Source organism: Canis aureus, chromosome 36, assembly GCF_053574225.1.
Source record: "Canis aureus isolate CA01 chromosome 36, VMU_Caureus_v.1.0, whole genome shotgun sequence".
NCBI lineage: Eukaryota > Metazoa > Chordata > Mammalia > Carnivora > Canidae > Canis > Canis aureus.
In genome coordinates this window covers 20,683,001-20,702,083 of record NC_135646.1, presented here as the reverse complement: position 1 = coordinate 20,702,083, position 19,083 = coordinate 20,683,001, and the positions used below count along the sequence as shown (strand labels likewise).

The 19,083-nt window shown below is 42.6% G+C and overlaps 1 protein-coding gene and 1 pseudogene across 15 annotated transcripts in view; one reads left to right on the top strand and one right to left on the bottom strand.

Annotated features, from left to right (window-relative positions):
- Positions 1 to 72: 72 nt before the first annotated feature.
- Positions 73 to 5,173, bottom strand: LOC144305807 (uncharacterized; annotated as a pseudogene).
- The window catches only part of CFLAR (CASP8 and FADD like apoptosis regulator), a 39,581-nt gene continuing 24,960 nt past the window's right edge, over positions 4,463 to 19,083 (top strand). Inside the window, exons 1-2 of one of the 15 annotated variants that reach the window (XM_077885259.1) lie at positions 4,465 to 4,675; positions 18,519 to 18,693. The gene's annotated coding sequence lies outside the window, so the exon portion shown is untranslated. The other 14 variants (XM_077885257.1, XM_077885260.1, XM_077885265.1 and 11 more) reach the window with 14 other exon arrangements.

Here is a 19,083-nt window from a genome sequence, read left to right as displayed (position 1 = left end):
CAAATTTTTTCTTATGCCCCTTTACAATCAACACTTTCCTCTCAGGCAAATACTGATTTCCTTTCTGTCATTATAGATTTATTTTGTCTTCTAGAATGTTGTATAAATAAACCACACAGTACTTTGTGTACAGTAAAATAAACCATATTTGTACTTTTTGTGTGTCTGGATTCTTTCACTCAGCACAGTGTTTTCTTCCCAAACCTTTTGTTATAGAAATGTTCAATCATAGAGCAAAACTGAAAAAAATTTTACAGTAAACACCCATATATCTACCACAAGATTATACTACAGTTGACCCTTGAACAACATGGGGGTTAGGGGTGCCAATCACAGCCAAAAATCCACATACAACACTTTTTAAAAAAAATATTTCATTTTTTAAAAGTAATCTCTACATCTGACCTGGGGCTCATACCCACAGCCCTGAGATCAAGAGTCACAGTTTCCCCCAGCTCAGCCAGCCAGGTGCCCCCGTGTATAACTTTTGATATTGTAGTATTACTATTTTTTTCATTCAAAGTTTGTTTGGTATTTTTGTTGGTATGATACTTAGATAATTGGTTGCATTGACTTCTTACATTATATGGTGATGTGCACTATTTCTGACATGTATAGTACACAAAACAAGATCCTTTAGAACAGTTATGCACAATACATGCAATATTGAATTTATACATGGGATCCCAGGATGTGACTGACTGTAGAAAAAAAAGATGGACTAGGCATGTTGAATGTTGGGTGAAAGAATCAGAAGTTATAGAACACCAGTAAATACACATCTTCATGTTCCCCAAGGACCCACCCATGATCGCTTAATGGGTGAACTCCCAGCCTTTCCCCCCAGTACAAACCAGGCTGAATGCAGTTTGCAACCACTTCCAATAACACGGTTTGGGGGGAAGCCACTTATCTTCCAACCTACATAGGTCAAGATATCCATTGGCTTGGAAACAACAAGCAACTTACAGTTTGGGTTGTATTTTACAATATTAGGAATTATGATCTTAAAGATGTTCACGTGATACTGGACCAGAGTAAGATGGCTTTCTCCCTCTTGCTGACATGCCCCAGCTGTGATAATAACCAGCTTGGTGTTTGCAGTCACATTATAGTCTTTGTCAGAGAAAATTTTTGGTGTTCTAAGGAAAAGGCTGCCATGCTGGAGATCCATCATCTCTCCCTTTAATTCGTCTTCCATGACATTAACAAGAGCAAGTTCATCTGCCAAGTCCTTCATTAAGACACTGATGGCACAAGCCATGCCAACAGCACCAACCCCAACAACTGCAATTTTATTCTGGGGGGTTGGGTCTTCCTTAAGAAGATTCTGAATCCTTGAGAGTTGTCATAGTGTACTCAGAACCAAAAGGATTCAGGAGGGCTCATTGGTTGGTGTTGGTGGTGTGCAGGGTTGAGTCTTGAGTCTGGACTTGGAGGCAGCAGCTCTCCCAAGGTATTCCTATGTTTAATTTTTGAGGAACCAGCATGCCTTAGGGCAGTGGTGGCTGCTGGTCCCCGAGGCTACAAAACATTAGCCTGGAGGAGCCCTCCACCATGTCCCACCTTGAACAACTACCTGATAGGTAGATGAGCATGCAAACAAAAACCTGATTGGGTGACAGGCAAGGGTTAATCAAATTTAAACAATCCACACGAAAGACCCCATAAAACCCCCCTAAATTTAAATGCCAGATTAGCAACCCTCTTGGGTTCCACCCTCTTCAGGAGCTTTGTACTCTCAACAAACTTTGCTTTACTATCACTCAATAAACTTTGCTTTGCTTCCCACTACTCTTTGTCTGGTTTACCTCATCATTCTTCAAAGCAGGCAAGACCAAGATCTGCAGGCACTGAAGGAAAAGAAATCCTGCAACAGAACTACCACTTCCTAGCCTCGGGAGGATGATTAGAACTCTAGTATTCTCAGCACTCCAGCCCCAGGTAGATCCTCTGTTCCATGAGTGGGCTGGATGGAAAAAGGATCCTCCACTTCTCAACCACACTTATTCAGGACTTAGCCTTAGTATCAGGTAGTAGCTAGGCGCTTGGTGAGAATTGTTGACATCCTGCTCCTCCCACTGGGATTGTGGGGAGAAGAGGCTCTGTATTCTTGATTGCAGCAGATGGATCTCTGGTGAGTTAGGAGTTTGAAGTGGTCTTGATTGAAATACCACAGATTCTCACTCACATTTCTTATCAAATTTTCATAGATTTTCTTGAATATATGTTTTTTTTCATTTGCTGTTTTCTCATAGGACTATTTCCAAGGCTTTCAATGATTGTTTGTTGTTGGCTTGTTTTAAAATGATTTTCATCAGGAGCACCTGGGTAATTCAGTTGGTTGAGGGTAGGACTCTTGATTTCAGTTCAGATCATGATCTCAGTCAGGGTTGTGAGACTGAGCCCCACATTGGGCTCCAGGCTGAGCGTAGAACCTGCTTGGAACTCTCTTTCCCTCTCCCTCTGCCTCCCACCCCCACTCCATGCACGTGCAAGCTCTCTTCCTAAAAAATAAATAAATAATTTTCATCAGTTTCACTAGGGAGTGGGTCACCTGAGTTCCTCTAGTTGTCATGCCAGTAGTTAATCTCTTGGCATTATTCTTGTAACTTTCCTATAAGCTTAAATTGATTTCAAGAAAAGTTAAGAAATAAAAAAAATCACAAAGTGGTTATTAGGAATAAATAGATTAAAATATAAAGTGCTTTCACATTTGTTATTTAATATTATTCCCATGCATTGATCACAAACACTAGCAGCACTTGCTTGCTCCTATGACAACCAGAACTACTTTAGACAAACACCCTAGGTTCGTAGCAGATTCAGTTACTGAGGAAGAGGACGATTTTACTTTACTATTCAAGTTTCTTTTGTCTGGTCTAAGAATTAAATTGACATATGACAGGAGAACATAAAATTTAATTGTGTACCTAGCAGGCAATCAGGCGAGTGAGGCTTACATGCTATCCAGAGAGGAGAGGGGATCAGAGGTGTGGGACTTCAAAGGGAAGGAAGAGAGTTCAGAGGAACAAAAGAGTAAATGGTAAACAAATGTTTGCTGGGCGGCACAGAAACAATTGGACATAGAGAGGAATTTTAACAAACAGACTTTGCTAAGTTCTTCCAGGTCTAAAACACCTAGTTCATATTATGCTGTAGTTGACTATGGTGATCTCTCCTTTCCCAGGGCAGGTCCTCCATCTATGTTCAGAGATTATATATATAATATATATCATATAATATGTAATCAGTTCTTGCAGCTAACTGTGTTTTGGGAAGTGATTAAGCAATATTTTTCAAACCTGATGATTCTTGGGTATTTAGCTATTGTCCTCCAAAGAGTCATTGTTTCATGTTTTCAAAGATGTACTTTGTGCTGAAGGTTCATGTCAGTTATCCTGTGCTTCCAACACTCACCAATGTTTTTTACCTGATTGATCCGCCAAGGATTGTAGTTTGCTTTAACTTCAGAGTATTTTTATCTTCAATTTTATTTAATTTTGTTTCATTTTGTTTTCATAAGACAGTGTTTCAGCTATGTAATTGGGGCAAACCACTATAGGTTTATGTTGGATAGAAAAGTGAAATGTTACTAATGAGTTGAAATAACCGACTTTTGGTTGCCTATCACTACTGTTGATACATATATTAGAATGTATGTCTCAGAAGATGGTTTCTGTTTAAATTTTTTTTTAATTTTTATTTATTTATGATAGTCACACACACAGAGAGAGAGAGGCAGAGGGAGAAGCAGGCTCCATGCACCGGGAGCCCGACGTGGGATTCGATCCCGGATCTCCAGGATTGCGTCCTGGGCCAAAGGCAGGCGCCAAACCACTGCGCCACCCAGGGATCCCGGTTTCTGTTTAAATTTATGGTCAAGTTACAACAACTGAATTCTAACATGGATTAAAAGCTCCACATTAAAAAACATATATATATATATATATCTTGTCCTGTATATATGTATATGTCTTGTCCTTCTATATATATGTATCTTTTTGATATATATATATATCTTGTCTTTCTATATATGTCTTGTTCTTCTATATATCTATGTTCAGATATATATAGATAGATATATAGAAGGACAAGATATATATAAATCTTAACATATATAGGACAAGTTCTTTATATATATATATAAAATATAATCAGTTATATAATATATATATTCAGATATATATCAATATATAATCATATATATATTTATATATATAATCAGTCAAATATATACTATCTATACACAGTTATAGGGAGGGTCAAAGTTCCTTCCAGAGTCTTGTTTCTCAAAAATAATCCCCTAAAGTAATCCACGTGCCACAGAGACCCATTTGCGGCCAGTCTGCTCCCCTACACAGTGGAGGGGATTAACAGCTGGTTGGCTGTGGCACAGGAGTGCTTTAATTCACAGGGGCTCACTGGGGGCTGGTGAGTGGGGGGCTAAGGGGGTGTCTGGGCCCGACCCAGGGAGCGTCGGTCACCAAACCTCCCCAGCATGAACGCCGAGAGACGCCTCGAGGGAGAAAGGCCAATGGAGGCGGGCCAGCAGGGAGGCGACACGTCCGTTTGCAGGCTCAAGCTTTCGGTTTCCTTTTCTCCATCTTGCTCGGGATTTTGGGGCGTCATCGCCAGCGAAGTCGATAGGGCGCAGCTCGAGAAGAGTCCCGCGGTAAGCAGGCTGGTACGTGCCCAGGGCTTGCTCCCCCGGCTCGCGACTCCCCCCGGGCGCGGGCCCACCCAGCCAGCCGGGGAGGGCCTCGGGGGCCACCCCTCCCGCCCCTCCCGCCCCTCCCGCCCCTCGCCGCTGCTGCTGCACTAGCTCCTTCCGGAGCTGACCTGGGGCGGGGGCCGCCAGGCCTGGGTTAGGGGAGCCGACGGGCTCCTGGCGGACGATCCCCGGGTTAGGGTCCTCCCTTGGCTTCCTCCGCCCGGGCCCGCGGGCCCTGCTCGGCCGCCGGGGGCACCCGCCAGGTCACGGTTAGGGGAGCAGACGGCCTCCTGGCGGACGATCCCTCGGTTAGGGTCCTCCTGCCGGCTCCCTCCCGCGGGCGCCCGCCCGACCTGCTCGGCCGCGGGGCCCCCACCCGGGGCTGCCGCCGCCCCCGCCGCCCCCGCCGCCCCCGCCGCTGCCAGGCGCGCCCGGGCCCGCGTAACCCTTGCCCCACATCGAAGCTCCAGAGGACGAGCTTACTCCAGGGGACGAGTAAACGTCGCTTAAAATCCTCTTTGTGCAGGTGGCTCAATTCTTGGGGTAAACTGTTCCAAAGATTTGGCAATTAACTTTCGAAAAGCTGATGATGAGCCTTTTTCCCCCCTCCGTGATTACGTGTCTCTGCAGAAGCAGCCCGCCCGGCAGGAATTTTTACTTTATCGCAACAGTCTGGTGAAGTAGGTCAAGGGTTGCCTTTCACAACAGGGGACATACAGATCTTGAGAAATTGCAAGGAAACTTTTGCTAAAGTTTGGAATGACTGGGCAAGGTGTTTGTAAAGCCGTCCCATGGACTTGCGCCCCGCGCCCCGCCTTGCCCCTCCTTCAAAAGGACTGGGAAGGAGACACACACATAGGCGGAGGGAGAAGCAGGCCCCTGGCAGGGAGCTGGGCGGGACTCGATCCCGGATTCTGGAATCATGCCCTGAGCCCAAGGTCTCAACCTGGTCTCAACCGCCCAGCCACCCAGGCTCCCCAGAGCTGGGAAATGTTGATTTCAAGATGTACCTGCTTGATAGTGTCCGGATTTGGGCAGAAGGACAAGTTCTTTTTAAACATTACAGGGGGGAAAAAGGAAAAACATTACAGGGGAAAGCAATAGAACAAAGGCCACGGAAGAGTGTTTTGGCCCTAGGGAACAGGAAATGAGTAGGGCGCGGGTTAGTAAAAGGCCCTAAAACCCCGAATTATTTTCATTTGTTGTTGACATTTGAAATTTACTTACACGATGAGACGGTAATGACAACAAAGAGATGGAATATGTCACCGACAAACGCGGATAATCTAAAACTAAGACTGGGCTCTGGTGGGCTTGGCCTAGTTTAGGTAAGATATTTCAGAGAAGTGGAACAGAATTTTTGGTATTTTTCCCTCCATGGTTCCCCCTAAGTAATCTTACAAAAAAAAAAAAAAAAAAGTTTCATTGGGAGAAAATTTGGCTGAACTCCAAAACTACAAAGAAGGCAAAAGAAAAGACTCGGGTTTGGAAGGGGATCTTGAATGTCACACGGAAATTTTTACTTTTCACGTATTTTTTTTAAAGGTTTTCTTTATTTATTCGTTAGAATACACACACACACACACACACACACACAGAGAGAGAGAGAGAGAGAGAGAGAGAGAGAGAGAGGCAGAGACACAGGCAGAGGGAGAAGCAGGCTCCAAGCAGGGAGCCTGTCGTGGGCCATGATCCGGGTCTCCAGGATCAGGCCCTGGGCCGAAGGCGGCGCTAAACCAGGCTGCCCTCACTTTTCATGTTAACGTTTGTTTTGCTTTCAGCTTTTGAGATGCGTATCCTGATTAAAATGGCTTTTTCTTCCGACTTCACGTTTTCTATTTCTGTTTGTAACTGACATTTGCACTTCGCTTTAACACTATATTCCTTACTAGCTTGCACCTATTTTCGACGGTGAAGCCGCCTGCAGGTCTGCAGGAGTGGGGTGCACCTTGCACCCCGCGATTGGGGGAGTGGGTGGGAGTATAGTCTCGGGCAGGGTTTTTGTGTGGTTTTTTTTTTTTTGGTTTTTTTTTTTTTTTTTTTTTTTTTTTTTTTTTCCGGCAGTAGCAGGGGCTTAGTGGAAGCTCGAAACCAAAATAGCTTTGGTCCTGGGGCACTTGAGTCACACAGCCCCGCTCCCTGCCAGGACATGGGGGCACAGCCGCAGCACCCACTCATTCTCCGCCAACAGCATGTAATTTCCCCCGAGTTCCACGTGGCGCTTTGCTTAGACAAAGAAGAGTTTCGGGACTGCCCCACGTACGCTTGCGGAGTGTTTTTTAGGTGCGGGGGCGGAGAGTTCTCGAACCGTGTCTCCTGTGGGCTGCCTGGAAGAGGCGCGCAGAGACTTAGCTGGATGCGGCCGTCGGGAGCCCGCTGGAGGGTGCACCTGCCGAGCGGGGCGACGCGGACGCCCAGTCTCTGGAATACCCGCAAGGCCTGCTTCCCGGAGCTGCGAGTCGGTCAGCGGCGGGTCTCACCCCCGCCCGAGGTCGGGCGGGAGCCGGGCTGCCCGGGCGTGAGTAGACTAAGAATCCCGTCCGCCCCTCCTCTCTCGACCTGCGCGTCGTGCTGGAGTCGCCTGGGCTCCGGGGGTGGAAGGACACTGTCCCCGACCCCCGACCCCCACCCCCACCCCCCACCCCCCGGAAAAGGATTGAACAGCTTTTTTAGCCCTTCTGGCCTGTTCTGGAGCCTTCTGGGGACTCACCTGCGGCAGTCAGATCACCAGGCATGTCACTTTTTTAAAATCTCAGGAATGGATTCCGTTTGGTTCTTTCTTTCTTTTGGGCCCCAAAGGCTAATTAAACTCGTGTTTATGGACTGAACTGCCTCCTCTCCTTTGATTTGATGTAATCCTACCAACATTATTGAGCTCCTATGGGCCAGGCCGAGTTCTGGGCGCTGGGGACCTAGAGATGGATCTGAACTTGGTTCCTTACCCCCCAGGAGCTCACAGAGCGGTTAGGGGAGACCGAGCAGTTACCTACACAGGTAGGTAGCCGTCCCAGGGGCCGCTGACAGCCACGAATGGGGGGAAGACTGTTGGGCCACGTTGGAGAAATAATGACAGATAACAGAGGGCAACGCCTACGTAATTACACTCATTCTTGCTTTCCTTACTATATATCAGTGAGATAACAAACATTATCGTTCTTGCAATGCCCTATTTCTCCTTTATGTTCAGCTCCTGTCACCTCCTCTCAGAAGCTTTCATAACCCACCACCACGTGTCCCCTTTCTCTATACTTTCATACACACGGTGGCTGTCTTTACGCTTACCATATGATAGCACTTAACACTCTGTATTGTAAATACTTTTCTTCAGAAACTTTTCAGTGAAGTTGTGTTGTGATTATCTGTGTTTAAGTACCTGCAAAGTGAATAGAGAAAGCCCTCAGGAGCCCATTCCCTAAGATAAGAGAAGGTTGCAGTGTTTAATGTCTTTTTCAGACATTTAATGCACTTACATACAGACTTCTAAGTGTTTTAAAATATTTTTTTTCTTATTTTGTATGATGCTGTGTCTTCAATTGCATATCAGAACTGGTGTTTATTTTTTTCTATTAACATCTATGCTTTTCTCAGATGGAATTTCATTCGCCTCTAGCATCAGTGTTTCTAATGAAAGATTTTTTTCCTAATGACCACTTTCCTTGTTTTTGAGAACATATGTATCCATAATTTCCATTTAATTCATCTGCTTGTTCATATGGCCCCAAAGTTTTTTCTCCCTCAATTCTGGGTTCAGAGAAGTAATTTCTTCTTTGACTCCAAGTACGTACAAATGAATGAATATATATGTCTATGTGTGTGTATGTATATATATGTGTGTATATATATTCTTTGCAGATGAAACTGCTTCTTTCTCTGATGATCTCTGCTTTTAGCCACTTTGTCTTTATTTAAATTTTTGTGCAAAACAGGCAAACAGCTTCTTTGTTGTTTTCCTCCTATTGGGGTTATAATCTTTGGTAATTTAGTACTTAGAAGAACTAACCTTCACCCATGTGATACCACATTCATCTATATATTCAAGATGGTTTGTGTCTTCTGCAGTGAACTCTTCAATTGGAGAAATTAACCCACTTTATTTACATTAATATCTATATACTGAAAATTTTTTTTAATTTTTATTTATTATTTATGATAGTCACAGAGAGAGAGAGAGAGAGGCAGAGACATAGGCAGAGGGAGAAGCAGGCTCCATGCACCGGGAGCCCGACGTGGGATTCAATCCCGGGTCTCCAGGATCACGCCCTGGGCCAAAGGCAGGCGCCAAACTGCTGTGCCACCCAGGGATCCCTATACTGAAATTTTTCAATGTAATTTAAAAAAATCCTCATAGCTACTTACTCCAAGGTTTAAAATGTTCTTCAGACTAATGGCTTCCTTCTATTATTTGATTTTATAGGTGGGAACCCAAGCTTCCTTATCTAGCTGTCAAATTCTTGAGCTTTTTCTTTTTTTTTTTTTAAACTTCTTTTGGATCTTCCATTTAGCTTACTATATCTTTTTTGTTTGGTTTTGGTTTTGGATTTTACTTGAAGCTTCCAGAAAGTATAGTTTTAATAATCATTAATTTTGTTCTAAAGAGTAGGGACATGACAAATCTTGTTTGGATACTAACTGATGAATAAACCAAATTCCTTGCAAGGATGACCAAAGCTTGATTCAAAGTTGAATAAAATAGGGATCCCTGGGTGGCGCAGCGGTTTGGCGCCTGCCTTTGGCCCAGGGTGCGATCCTGGAGACCCGGGATCGAGTCCCACGTCAGGCTCCCGGTGCATGGAGCCTGCTTCTCCCTCTGCCTCTTTTTCTCTCTCTCTTTCTATCATAAATAAATAAAAATTTATTAAAAAAAACAAAGTTGAATAATATAAATCAATAATAAGTGAATTCCTTCATTCAGCATTTACTGAGCACCTACATTTACTTAGTCTATCTTTTAGGTGGGTTGTCAACTGGAATGTCAAGGAACCTAGAAAGTGGGAGCAGACAGGAGATCAGAAGCTGGGTACCATTTAATAGATACCAGAGATAGTGATGGGGCTGGAGCAAATGGGGAATTTTTATTTTCTTCTGTACTTTTCTCCATTTTCCAGGTTTTCTTGTAGCACACAAGTAGTACTTTTTATAATTAGAAAAAAGAATGCTGTGTAAAAAGAATTGCAAGATCTGTATATCTCTGGTATTATAGGTGACTTATGATTTTGAACAGGACTATCTCCTGATGGGCCAACCTTGGAGAATCCATTATATAAACTGAGCAAATATACCTGCTTGGTTGAATTTTTAATTCAAGCTAGTCTTGTATAAATGGGCTTCAGGGCAGAGAAATGTCTGCTAAATATTTTATTTTAGTGGGGCATAATTGATACCTTGGACATAGAGGATTGTTTCTTTTTTTTTAAGATTTTTATTTATTTATTCATGAGAGACACAGAGATTCAGGCAGAGACACAGGCAGAGAGAGAAGCAGGCTTCCCACTGAGCAGGGAACCTGATGCGGGACTCCATGCAAGACTTGATCCCAGCACCCCGAGATCAAGCCCCGAGCGAAAGGCAGATACCAACCGCTGAGCCACCCAGGCACCCCACAGAGGGTTGTTTCTTGAGCCTTAGATTCCTTTGATAAAAACTTAGAGAAGGATTGTATATTTTCCTGATTGTGATTGCATGGTGATAAAGATGACACTAAATGGTTCAGATACCTACAAAGAACTGAGGCTAGGTCACAGCCCTCCTTTGCAGTACTTGGGACTAAGATCTGATCTCTGAACTCAGGCTTTGCTGAAGCATTGAAATTTGGAATCTTGCTCAAACTCAGCTTTGCCTGTTGTTGTTTTGAGGAAATTGAAGCCTCAGAGTAAATTGATGAATGTAGTAAATGCTTCACACTGTCCTATGGCTGTTTCTCAATAACATGAGTGAAAAAGTGATAGCTCATGGACAATTAGTTGTGTCTTATACCATCTCATACAAGGTATTAGTAATTTTGGTGATGTCCTATTGAGGAAAAAATTCTTTAAATTTAGGCACTTTTGAGGCCATCATAGGAGATTTATACCACACACAGAGGACTGGCCCAGAGGTTTGGCAAAAATGAAAATCCTGAACATAAATCTTGTAGTTTTAGTAATTGTGATAAGTGCAAAGGACAGAATTTTAACTAAAGGAACAGGAGATATACCTTTTGTTAAAAGGCCAGGGGCTGTCCGGTGAGTCTGGCTAGAGACACTGGATTTGGCCTGTTCAAGATGAGGTCCTGCCAGCATGTAGGATGCCCTGCATGGCGGCTCACCAGGATCTTGCAGTCACACTGTAAGCCATTCTGAAACAATTGCATTGTTGTTCCTATATTTACAAAGCTTCCTTTCACAAGCTGTTTCCTGGATCTAACAGCCAGGTTCCAAGCATGATATCTACAGCAACACCAGCTCTGTCTTGCTTCATTGTAGGTTACGAAAGGATGAGTAGGCATCACACATGTGCGGGCTTGCTGGAGCTGTGTAATCATGACCAGTCTGTTCTTGGGGGGGTGAGCTTGACAGGCCTGGCCAGATGCACCACAGCCTAATGAACATGAAGGAGGACCTACCTATCCTCAAGGACTTTACCACATATGATAGATACCCAACTAGAATAAGATAAATATTGGAAGAGAGTAAAAACAGTGCTACAGAGCAGTGGGAAATGACCTGACTTAGGGATCAAGGTAAGCTTATGGAAGAGAAGCCTTGAAAGATGGGATAGAATTCCAATAGGTGGAGACTGGGAGGAGGAAAGGGGCTTTCCAAATGGAGGAAAATACTTAAACAAAAAGGTTGGGACAGAAAAGCTCTGTCCAGAGAACACTGAGATATTTATTTGTCATGAGTTAAATTACAAGTTGGGCAGAACTCTTAGGTATTCTTGGGGAGCTACTCTTAGGTACTTGGGCTACGTTGGAGAACTTTGCCCTCATGGAAGTTTAACTTTGGTTAAGATGGAATGGGCCATGGCGTACCTGGGTGCCTTAGTCGGTTAAGTGTCTGCCTTTGGCTCAGGTCATGATCCCAAGTCCTGGGATTGAGTCCCACGTTGGGTTCCCTGCTCAGTGGGAGTCTACTTCTTCCTCTCTCACTACCTCTCCCCTAGCTCGTGCATTCTCCTTCTCTCTCTCTCAAATAAAAAAAAAAAGTCTTTAAAAAGAAAGATGGAGTGGACCATTGCATTAAATGGATTTACTTTTATTGCGCCTGGTGATTCTGGGTATGTTTTTGTTGCCAAATGGATGTTTCATACTCTCCATCTAGATCCTTTCTTTTTCTGTGGTTCTTTCATCCTCTCATTTTCTACAACTTCTGTGCAAATGTTACAGACCAGGGAGGTGATTGGAGGTCATGTTATGTTGGCATTTGTGGGAGCTTCCCTGAGAGTCATGGGACTGAGCCTCATCAAAGAACTTTATAAAAGTATCTTCTAATTTTATGTCATTTTATAGTTGAGATTATCTGTTGTTTGTGGGCAATTTGCTGTAAGTGAAATGATGACTTGTGAAGCTAAATAATGTTTTAATGTATATTTTTAGCTACTGACGCATAATAATGGTCAGTAACATCTCAAATTGGAAAGTGTTCATGGCTTAGCCTTGAGCTCAGCCTACATGGTCATCTAGACTATGTTTGAGTATGTATCTGCAACATTTCAGAAATCAGGAACCACATGATGATCTATTATTTATAAACCTCATTTTAAATATCTCTCTGTGTGTGGGGGTGTTATGCAAAATGGCATTTCATGCACTATCTTAGGTTTAAAATGTCTCAAATGGAAGAAGAAAGATGGGTTCATTGTATTAGCTGCTTGAATTGTTACACACACAGCCCACCTCCACAGATTCTGTACACAGAGAAGGAAGGTGGGTTCTGGTTTGAAATGACATCACAGAACTACATGAGATAGCCACATTCTTTTTGCCCAGGATCATGTAACCCCTTCTTGATCCTTTCAGAGTCTTTTGGGTGACTCTTTTAGGGACTTTATGTTCATGTTTCAGTGGGTATTTTCAGACACCTGACAGTTCCTTGTTTACATGCTAGTTTCTGCAGCTGGCGAGGCTGGCTATTCTCCATCACTACCCAGTTTTATGGTGTTGCTGGGAAATTACATTTACATTCATACTATGGCCATGCTTGTTTTCATTGCCATGCCATGGCTTTGCTTCAGGTAGAGAAGCAGTACAAAGAATGGAATATTCAGTATGTCTTTGGATAAGTTAAGGTATGATGGGAACCAGTCATGCTGGTGGCCGTGTTACTGATTACAGAGAATGTCATGTACTTTGGATACCAGACACTTTGGAGGCAAAGTTGACATTCTGTGAGAAAGATTGAGAAGCCTGACTTAAGTTAACCACATTTTACTGTCACCTCTTGGGGTCAATGCTGGGTACTAGGGAGGTATGTCCATAGCACTGTGATGATACAAAAAAGTTATTGGCCAAGTCCGTGTGGGTTCTTCCCAGGAAAGTTTTATACAGCATGAGACCTGAGAAGTGTTTTTGCTAGACAGGAAGTGGAAGAAGGTATTCCAAGCAAAGGCATAGAGGCATGGGAAAGAGCTCTGTGTTGGGGTTAGGTGGAAGCCAAATGTGCCAAGTGTGTATTAATGAGAGATGGGGCAGTTGCTGGACCACAAAGGGCCTTGAATGCAAAGAAAATTGGAACCTGCAATGGGAGATGAGGAATCACTGGAAGATTTAAATTAGGAAAATGACTTAGTTCGAGTGTGAACTTCAGAAAGTTCATTCTGATAGGAGATTGATTTGGAGGGGTTGAGACCATAGACAAGGAAAACAGAAAGGCCAGGGAAAAATCTGGGTGAGAGATAGGTGTTCCTTAAATGAGGATGTTTATGTTTTAATGTATATTTTTTCCTTAAATGAGGATATTTATCCTCATTTAAGTAACAGGTGCAGACGGAGGGTGCTGAGGACTCAGAGAAGGTTAGGGAGGGACTGTGTAGAATATAGTGGTGTGAGGTAAGCCAAAGGAGAAGAGTTTCCAGTAGGGATTAATCAGCAGTATCAGATGGGATAAAATACCCAGGTAAAAGAGAACTGTCAGGTGACCCTGGAATGTGGCCACTAGGAGGTCACCAAGTCCCCTACAAGAGCCACTGTCAGGACTGGGACACTAGGGTAAGCAGAGTGAGGCACTCGCCTCAGGCACAACCTTTAAGAGGGTGCTCAAAAACTTAATAATCAAGATAAAGTTTAGTGCAATGTTTTGAAAGAAATTGACACTCGTGCAAAAAATTCACAATGAACAAAATATCAGAATTTAAAATAGACACAGTGTTAGTTTACTGATTTTTCTTGTCTTGTTTCAGTATGGCTTGTTACTGAGTGTCCTTATGTAAAAGGTACAGCAAGAGGGAGGATGCAGGTAGGGGCATATTGAGGAGTGATTTGAAGTTGTAGGAATTGAAGCTCTGAGTGCAGACTCTTTCTTCATGAGGTTCTAGCTTTACATGAAGGGAAATAAAGTGAAAGGGTGGTTGGCCTCAGGATCCCAGGTGTAAGGTTTTTTTTTTTTTTTTTTTCAGTTTATTTCTTTTTTTTTAAGATGAGAAAGACTTGAACATGTTACAAGCTGGAGGCAGACAGAGGTTGATGAAAGAGTGGTTGTAGGGGCTCATGGAGACAGGAGGGCACACAGGGAGTGGATGGCCCTGGCAAGGTGAGGGACAGAAGGTGCTGGCCCCATAGTGGGAAAGTGGAAGATTGTGGGAACTTGGTCCTGATAAGTGGCAAGGTCAACTGATAAGAAATGGCACCAGTGGGTGGTGTTTAGGTACAAGAAAGCTGAGAAGGTTGGAGCTGTCAGGCAGAGGTGGGAAAGGAGCTGACCAAGGTTCTGTAAAAGCAATTGCTGAGCAGCAATAAGGGGCCAGCTCTGGCTGTAAGCCACCAGGGTTTGGTGTGATCTTTCCCCCTTTCTTCAGCATGACTTGCTACTTAAAATGTATGAGTGGAGGAGGCTCACCGACAGAAGATGGGATACTGGGGTGGCCAACCATCCTGAGACTCCTGGGAGTTCGGAGTGTCCTGAGGACACAGATAGGACTTTAAGTGCTAGAACTGGAAAGTCCTGGCAAGCCAGGACCAGTCATATGTCGAAGGTGTTGCAGAGCTGGTGGTCAGGAGGCAAAAGGCAAGATAATTGAAGGTGCTGCTCAGAGAGAGAGTTCACATGTGCTCTAGGTCTAGTCTGAGGAGAAAAGGAGTGAATGAGGTCTTTACCTGGAAGGAATTTGTGAAACTCCATTTATTCATTGATTCATTCAACAAATATTGAATGCCTACTATGAGTCAGACACTGGGGTTCTTGCACAGGCTTTAACCACAAAGAAGGTATAAATGTCCTCATAGATTTTCCTTCTGTGTGGCTAAGGTCAGCTGGTGCTCATTCTCATCTCTATCTAGAGGATGGAAAGTTACAGACTGCATTTCCTAGACTCTTCTACAACTAGGATGTGAACTAGCCAACTAGGCACATTCAGGTAAGATGTGTAAACAGAAGTGAGGTAGAAGCCAATAGCTGGCTGCTTTTCTTAGTTTCTCTGTTGGCAAGCATGATGGTGGTGAGATAGGGATTTGGGCAGCAGCTTTGGAGGTGTTGGAAGCAGATGGGATGGTTGGCTGCTTTCTGAACTCTGGGTCACTTCCATACAGGTGAGTCCAGCACTCCCAGGGAAAGCCTCCTGATTCCCCACTGCCCTGGCTGAGACAAGATCTTTCAGGGTGCTATAGGTACAAGTAGAATTGGCTTATAAATGATGTAAGAAAAGGATCCCAATTCCCCCCACCCCATATGCATCGGATAACCAGTTGTCCCATCCCATTTTTGGACATTAATTTCCTTTCTCTATTGATTGGTAGGACCACTTTAGTCATCTGTGTGTGGGTTGATTTCTGGGTTCTCACTTCTGTATTGGTTGCTTTATTTTATATCCCCATGCCATATTACATTTGTATAAAACCTTGATACCTGGTAAGGTAACTTCTTCCAACTGGTTGTTCTTAAAACTTGTATTGGTTATTCTTGGACCTTCTCCTTCACATAGATTTAAAATCAGCTTGCCACAGTCTGCGGCAATTTTTAAAAATTTTTTTGATTGTACTTATATTAAATTTATAAATTCATTTGATTGTTTATGTTAGCCAGTTTTTTCATATTATCTAGTGCAGGGTTTCTCAATCTTGGCACTATTGGTGTTTGCAATTGGATAATTCTTTATTGTGGGGAATGTACATCAAGGGATGTTTAGCAGCATCCCTGGCCAGAGGACCAAAAATGTCTCAAGACGTTTTCAAATGTCCCCTGAGGGGCAAAACTGCCACTGATTGAGAACTATTGATTAAGCCTCTTGTATTGAAAATTTTCCTTATTTTTCTTGAAAGTTTTCATATTTATTTAAATTCTTTCAGATTTAGATTCTTCAGATGTGAATTTTATTTGTGTTGTCTACCACCATGGTGATTTTTATTTTGTGCATGACAGTTTTTAAGCATGAACTTGCCTCCAGCAGAATGGATGTCTTATATATCTTGGGTTGTGCCTTGTGGGGTGGTTTTGAGCTTGCTTCTGAGGATCTTAGAGGCTTTCCTAGTTTGAGAGTGATTTTTATTTCTTGGTTTGGGATGAAAAGAAACCCCAACAAAGTAGTGATTACTTGGACCCTAACTCTACTTCTCCCTTTCATGTTCTTCTTTCTCAAGTGCCTGTCATCTTTAGCTACAATTAACTGTCTCAACACCACCCTAACATATAGACACTGGAATTTTGCTGCAGGTTGGTCTGACTCAGTACAGGATCTGTAGTTTTCCTTTTGATATTTTTTTCTGAATATGCCAGATGCTACCACTGAGTAATTTGGATTTTGCTGCCAAACTATACCTCCATTAGTACAGAGGGAAGACAGCATGCCAGTTCTCTTGCTGGGTGTGCGTGACTGGCAGAAAGCAGTCCTAGCATAATGGTTGGAGGGAATGAACTGAACAGATTTTTTTTTTTTTTTTTTAGCAGATAACATTTAAAAAAATGATTATCTAATTCTGGTTAACTCTTGACGGCATTGTTATATCATTGATGACTATGAATTACAAAAGTTGGCTACTGTTTTTAAAAATAGGAAACATTTAAGTCATGTGAATTTGGATAGCATCTCATTTATTCCTCTTGTGTTTAATGACTTCTGACTTATTTTATACCTTCTGGTGTGTATGAATATTTTATAGGTTGATTTATAACAACTACTAGCAAAATTGTGATTTTTAGTCAATAGAAAAAAATACTCACCTTCCTTCCACAGAAACTAGTGGTTAGGCTAAAGGATTGTTAGCCTGGGAATAAAGAAAGTATAAATGTAGGATCTCTGGGATGCATAAAATTGTTATTAAGCTTTCAGATTAAAAAAAATAAAGTAGTCTGAGTGCCAGTTTTTCTACTTTCATTGAGCAGTCATTTAGTAAATTCCATTTCTCCAGTTATTCATAATGGCCATATTTAAGTGAAGTTTGGATGAATGGGCAGGGGATTGGCATAGACACACTAATACTTATTAACAACTATCCATTAGGTAAAATGTCTATTTTTATTAAGAATTCACCCACTTAGGAGCACGTGGGTGGCTCAGTAGTTGAACATCTGCCTTCAGCTCAGGTCATGATCCTGGGGTCATGAGATTGAGTCCCTTATCAGGCTCCCCACAGGGAAACTGCTTCTCCCTATACCTGTGTCTCTGTCTCTCTCTGTGTGTCTCTCATGAATATAAATAAATAAAATCTTAAAAAAAAAAAAAACCTCACCCATTTAGCCAATGTGGAAGATATAAATGAATGGTCTACTTTAAAATAAGGCATTTAAAATTTTTGAAATAAAAGTTAAAATAAATTTGATTTTGTTACTTTTAGACACTGAAAATGCTTATTATTTTAATTGATGGGGAACTCTGGATCTCTATAAATTGTGTTTACTCTAAGAATCTATTTTGTCTTTTTGTCTTCGACAGCAAGAACTATTTAATGTCCCTTATACCTCTTTTCACTTTGACTGCCAGGAAACTCAGGGACAAATTTACAGTCTGCTAAAATCTGTTTAGGCCATTCTGGCCTGTATATTTGCTTTGTCTTCTCTATCCTTCCACCCCATTTTGACATTCTAACTTAATAGTTTCTTAACCTAATTTTCCCCCTTGTCTCATATAAAATTTTTCTTGTACTTATTGTTGCTATTATAAGATGCCTCAAATCTATTGTGGACTGGAATTGTACATAAATAAAATAGCTTCAGTGTTCCTTTCATTAAACATAGTTAGATAAATATAGCAATACACTTGTACACAAATACATAGTAACAGCAGCTCTTAATGGGGTTGTGTTTCCATTTTTTTTTCTGCTACGATGTACTTTAATCTTAAAATGTTGTCTAACAGAAATAGACAAGATACTCTCTCAGAACACAAGAGTTTACTTAACATAAAATATAGCTATAAGGGCACCTGGGTGGCTTAGTTGGTTAAGCATCTGCCTTTAGGTGAGGTCATGATCCCGGGGTCCTGGGATCTGAGCCCTGTAGCAGGCTCCCTGCTCCACGAGGGTAATGGGTGGGCCTGCTTCTCCTTCACCTCCTTGCTCATGCTCTCTTTTGCTATCTCTCTTTCTCTCTCAAATAGACAAAATCTTTAAAAATACAGCTATGAAACTATGGAGTAGATAATGACTACCATTTGTAACTTAAATTTTGAGAAAGAATAGGTTGAGTTTCAATGGAAGCAATTAAGAATATGTCCTTGGCATTACCTCCCATTGCTCCCACCCAAGTCCAGCCCTGGATCAAGAACTTTCCCCAGATTTTCTGTTCTACTTCCTTCCTTCCACTCATATCATCAAAAACTTGTGATAATTGCTGACCTAAAGCAGTGTATTGAGAGTAAGGGGCCTCTGGCACTTCTGTGGGCTCAGGGTCTGAAGCAGTGATCAGAACTTTGTTCAGCTAAGGTGGCATGTACTGTGAGCATTCATGATGAAGTTGTAAAAAGGACCCGGGACTTTGAGAGGATAGCAGCAGAGATTTCTGCTTCTGAGGGGTTTTAGGGCAGGAGACAACTGGAAGAAAAAGGGTAGAGTAGATCTGATACCCTGGAGAAGGTTTCTTGTCAAGACTTGTATTTGTGGGGATCCCTGGGTGGCTCAGTGGTATAATGCCTGCCTTTGGCCCAGGGCCTGATCCTGGAATTTGGGACTGAGTCCTACATGGGGCTCCCTGCATGGAGCCTGTTACTCCCTCTGCCTGTATCTCTGCCTCTCTCTCTGTGTCTCT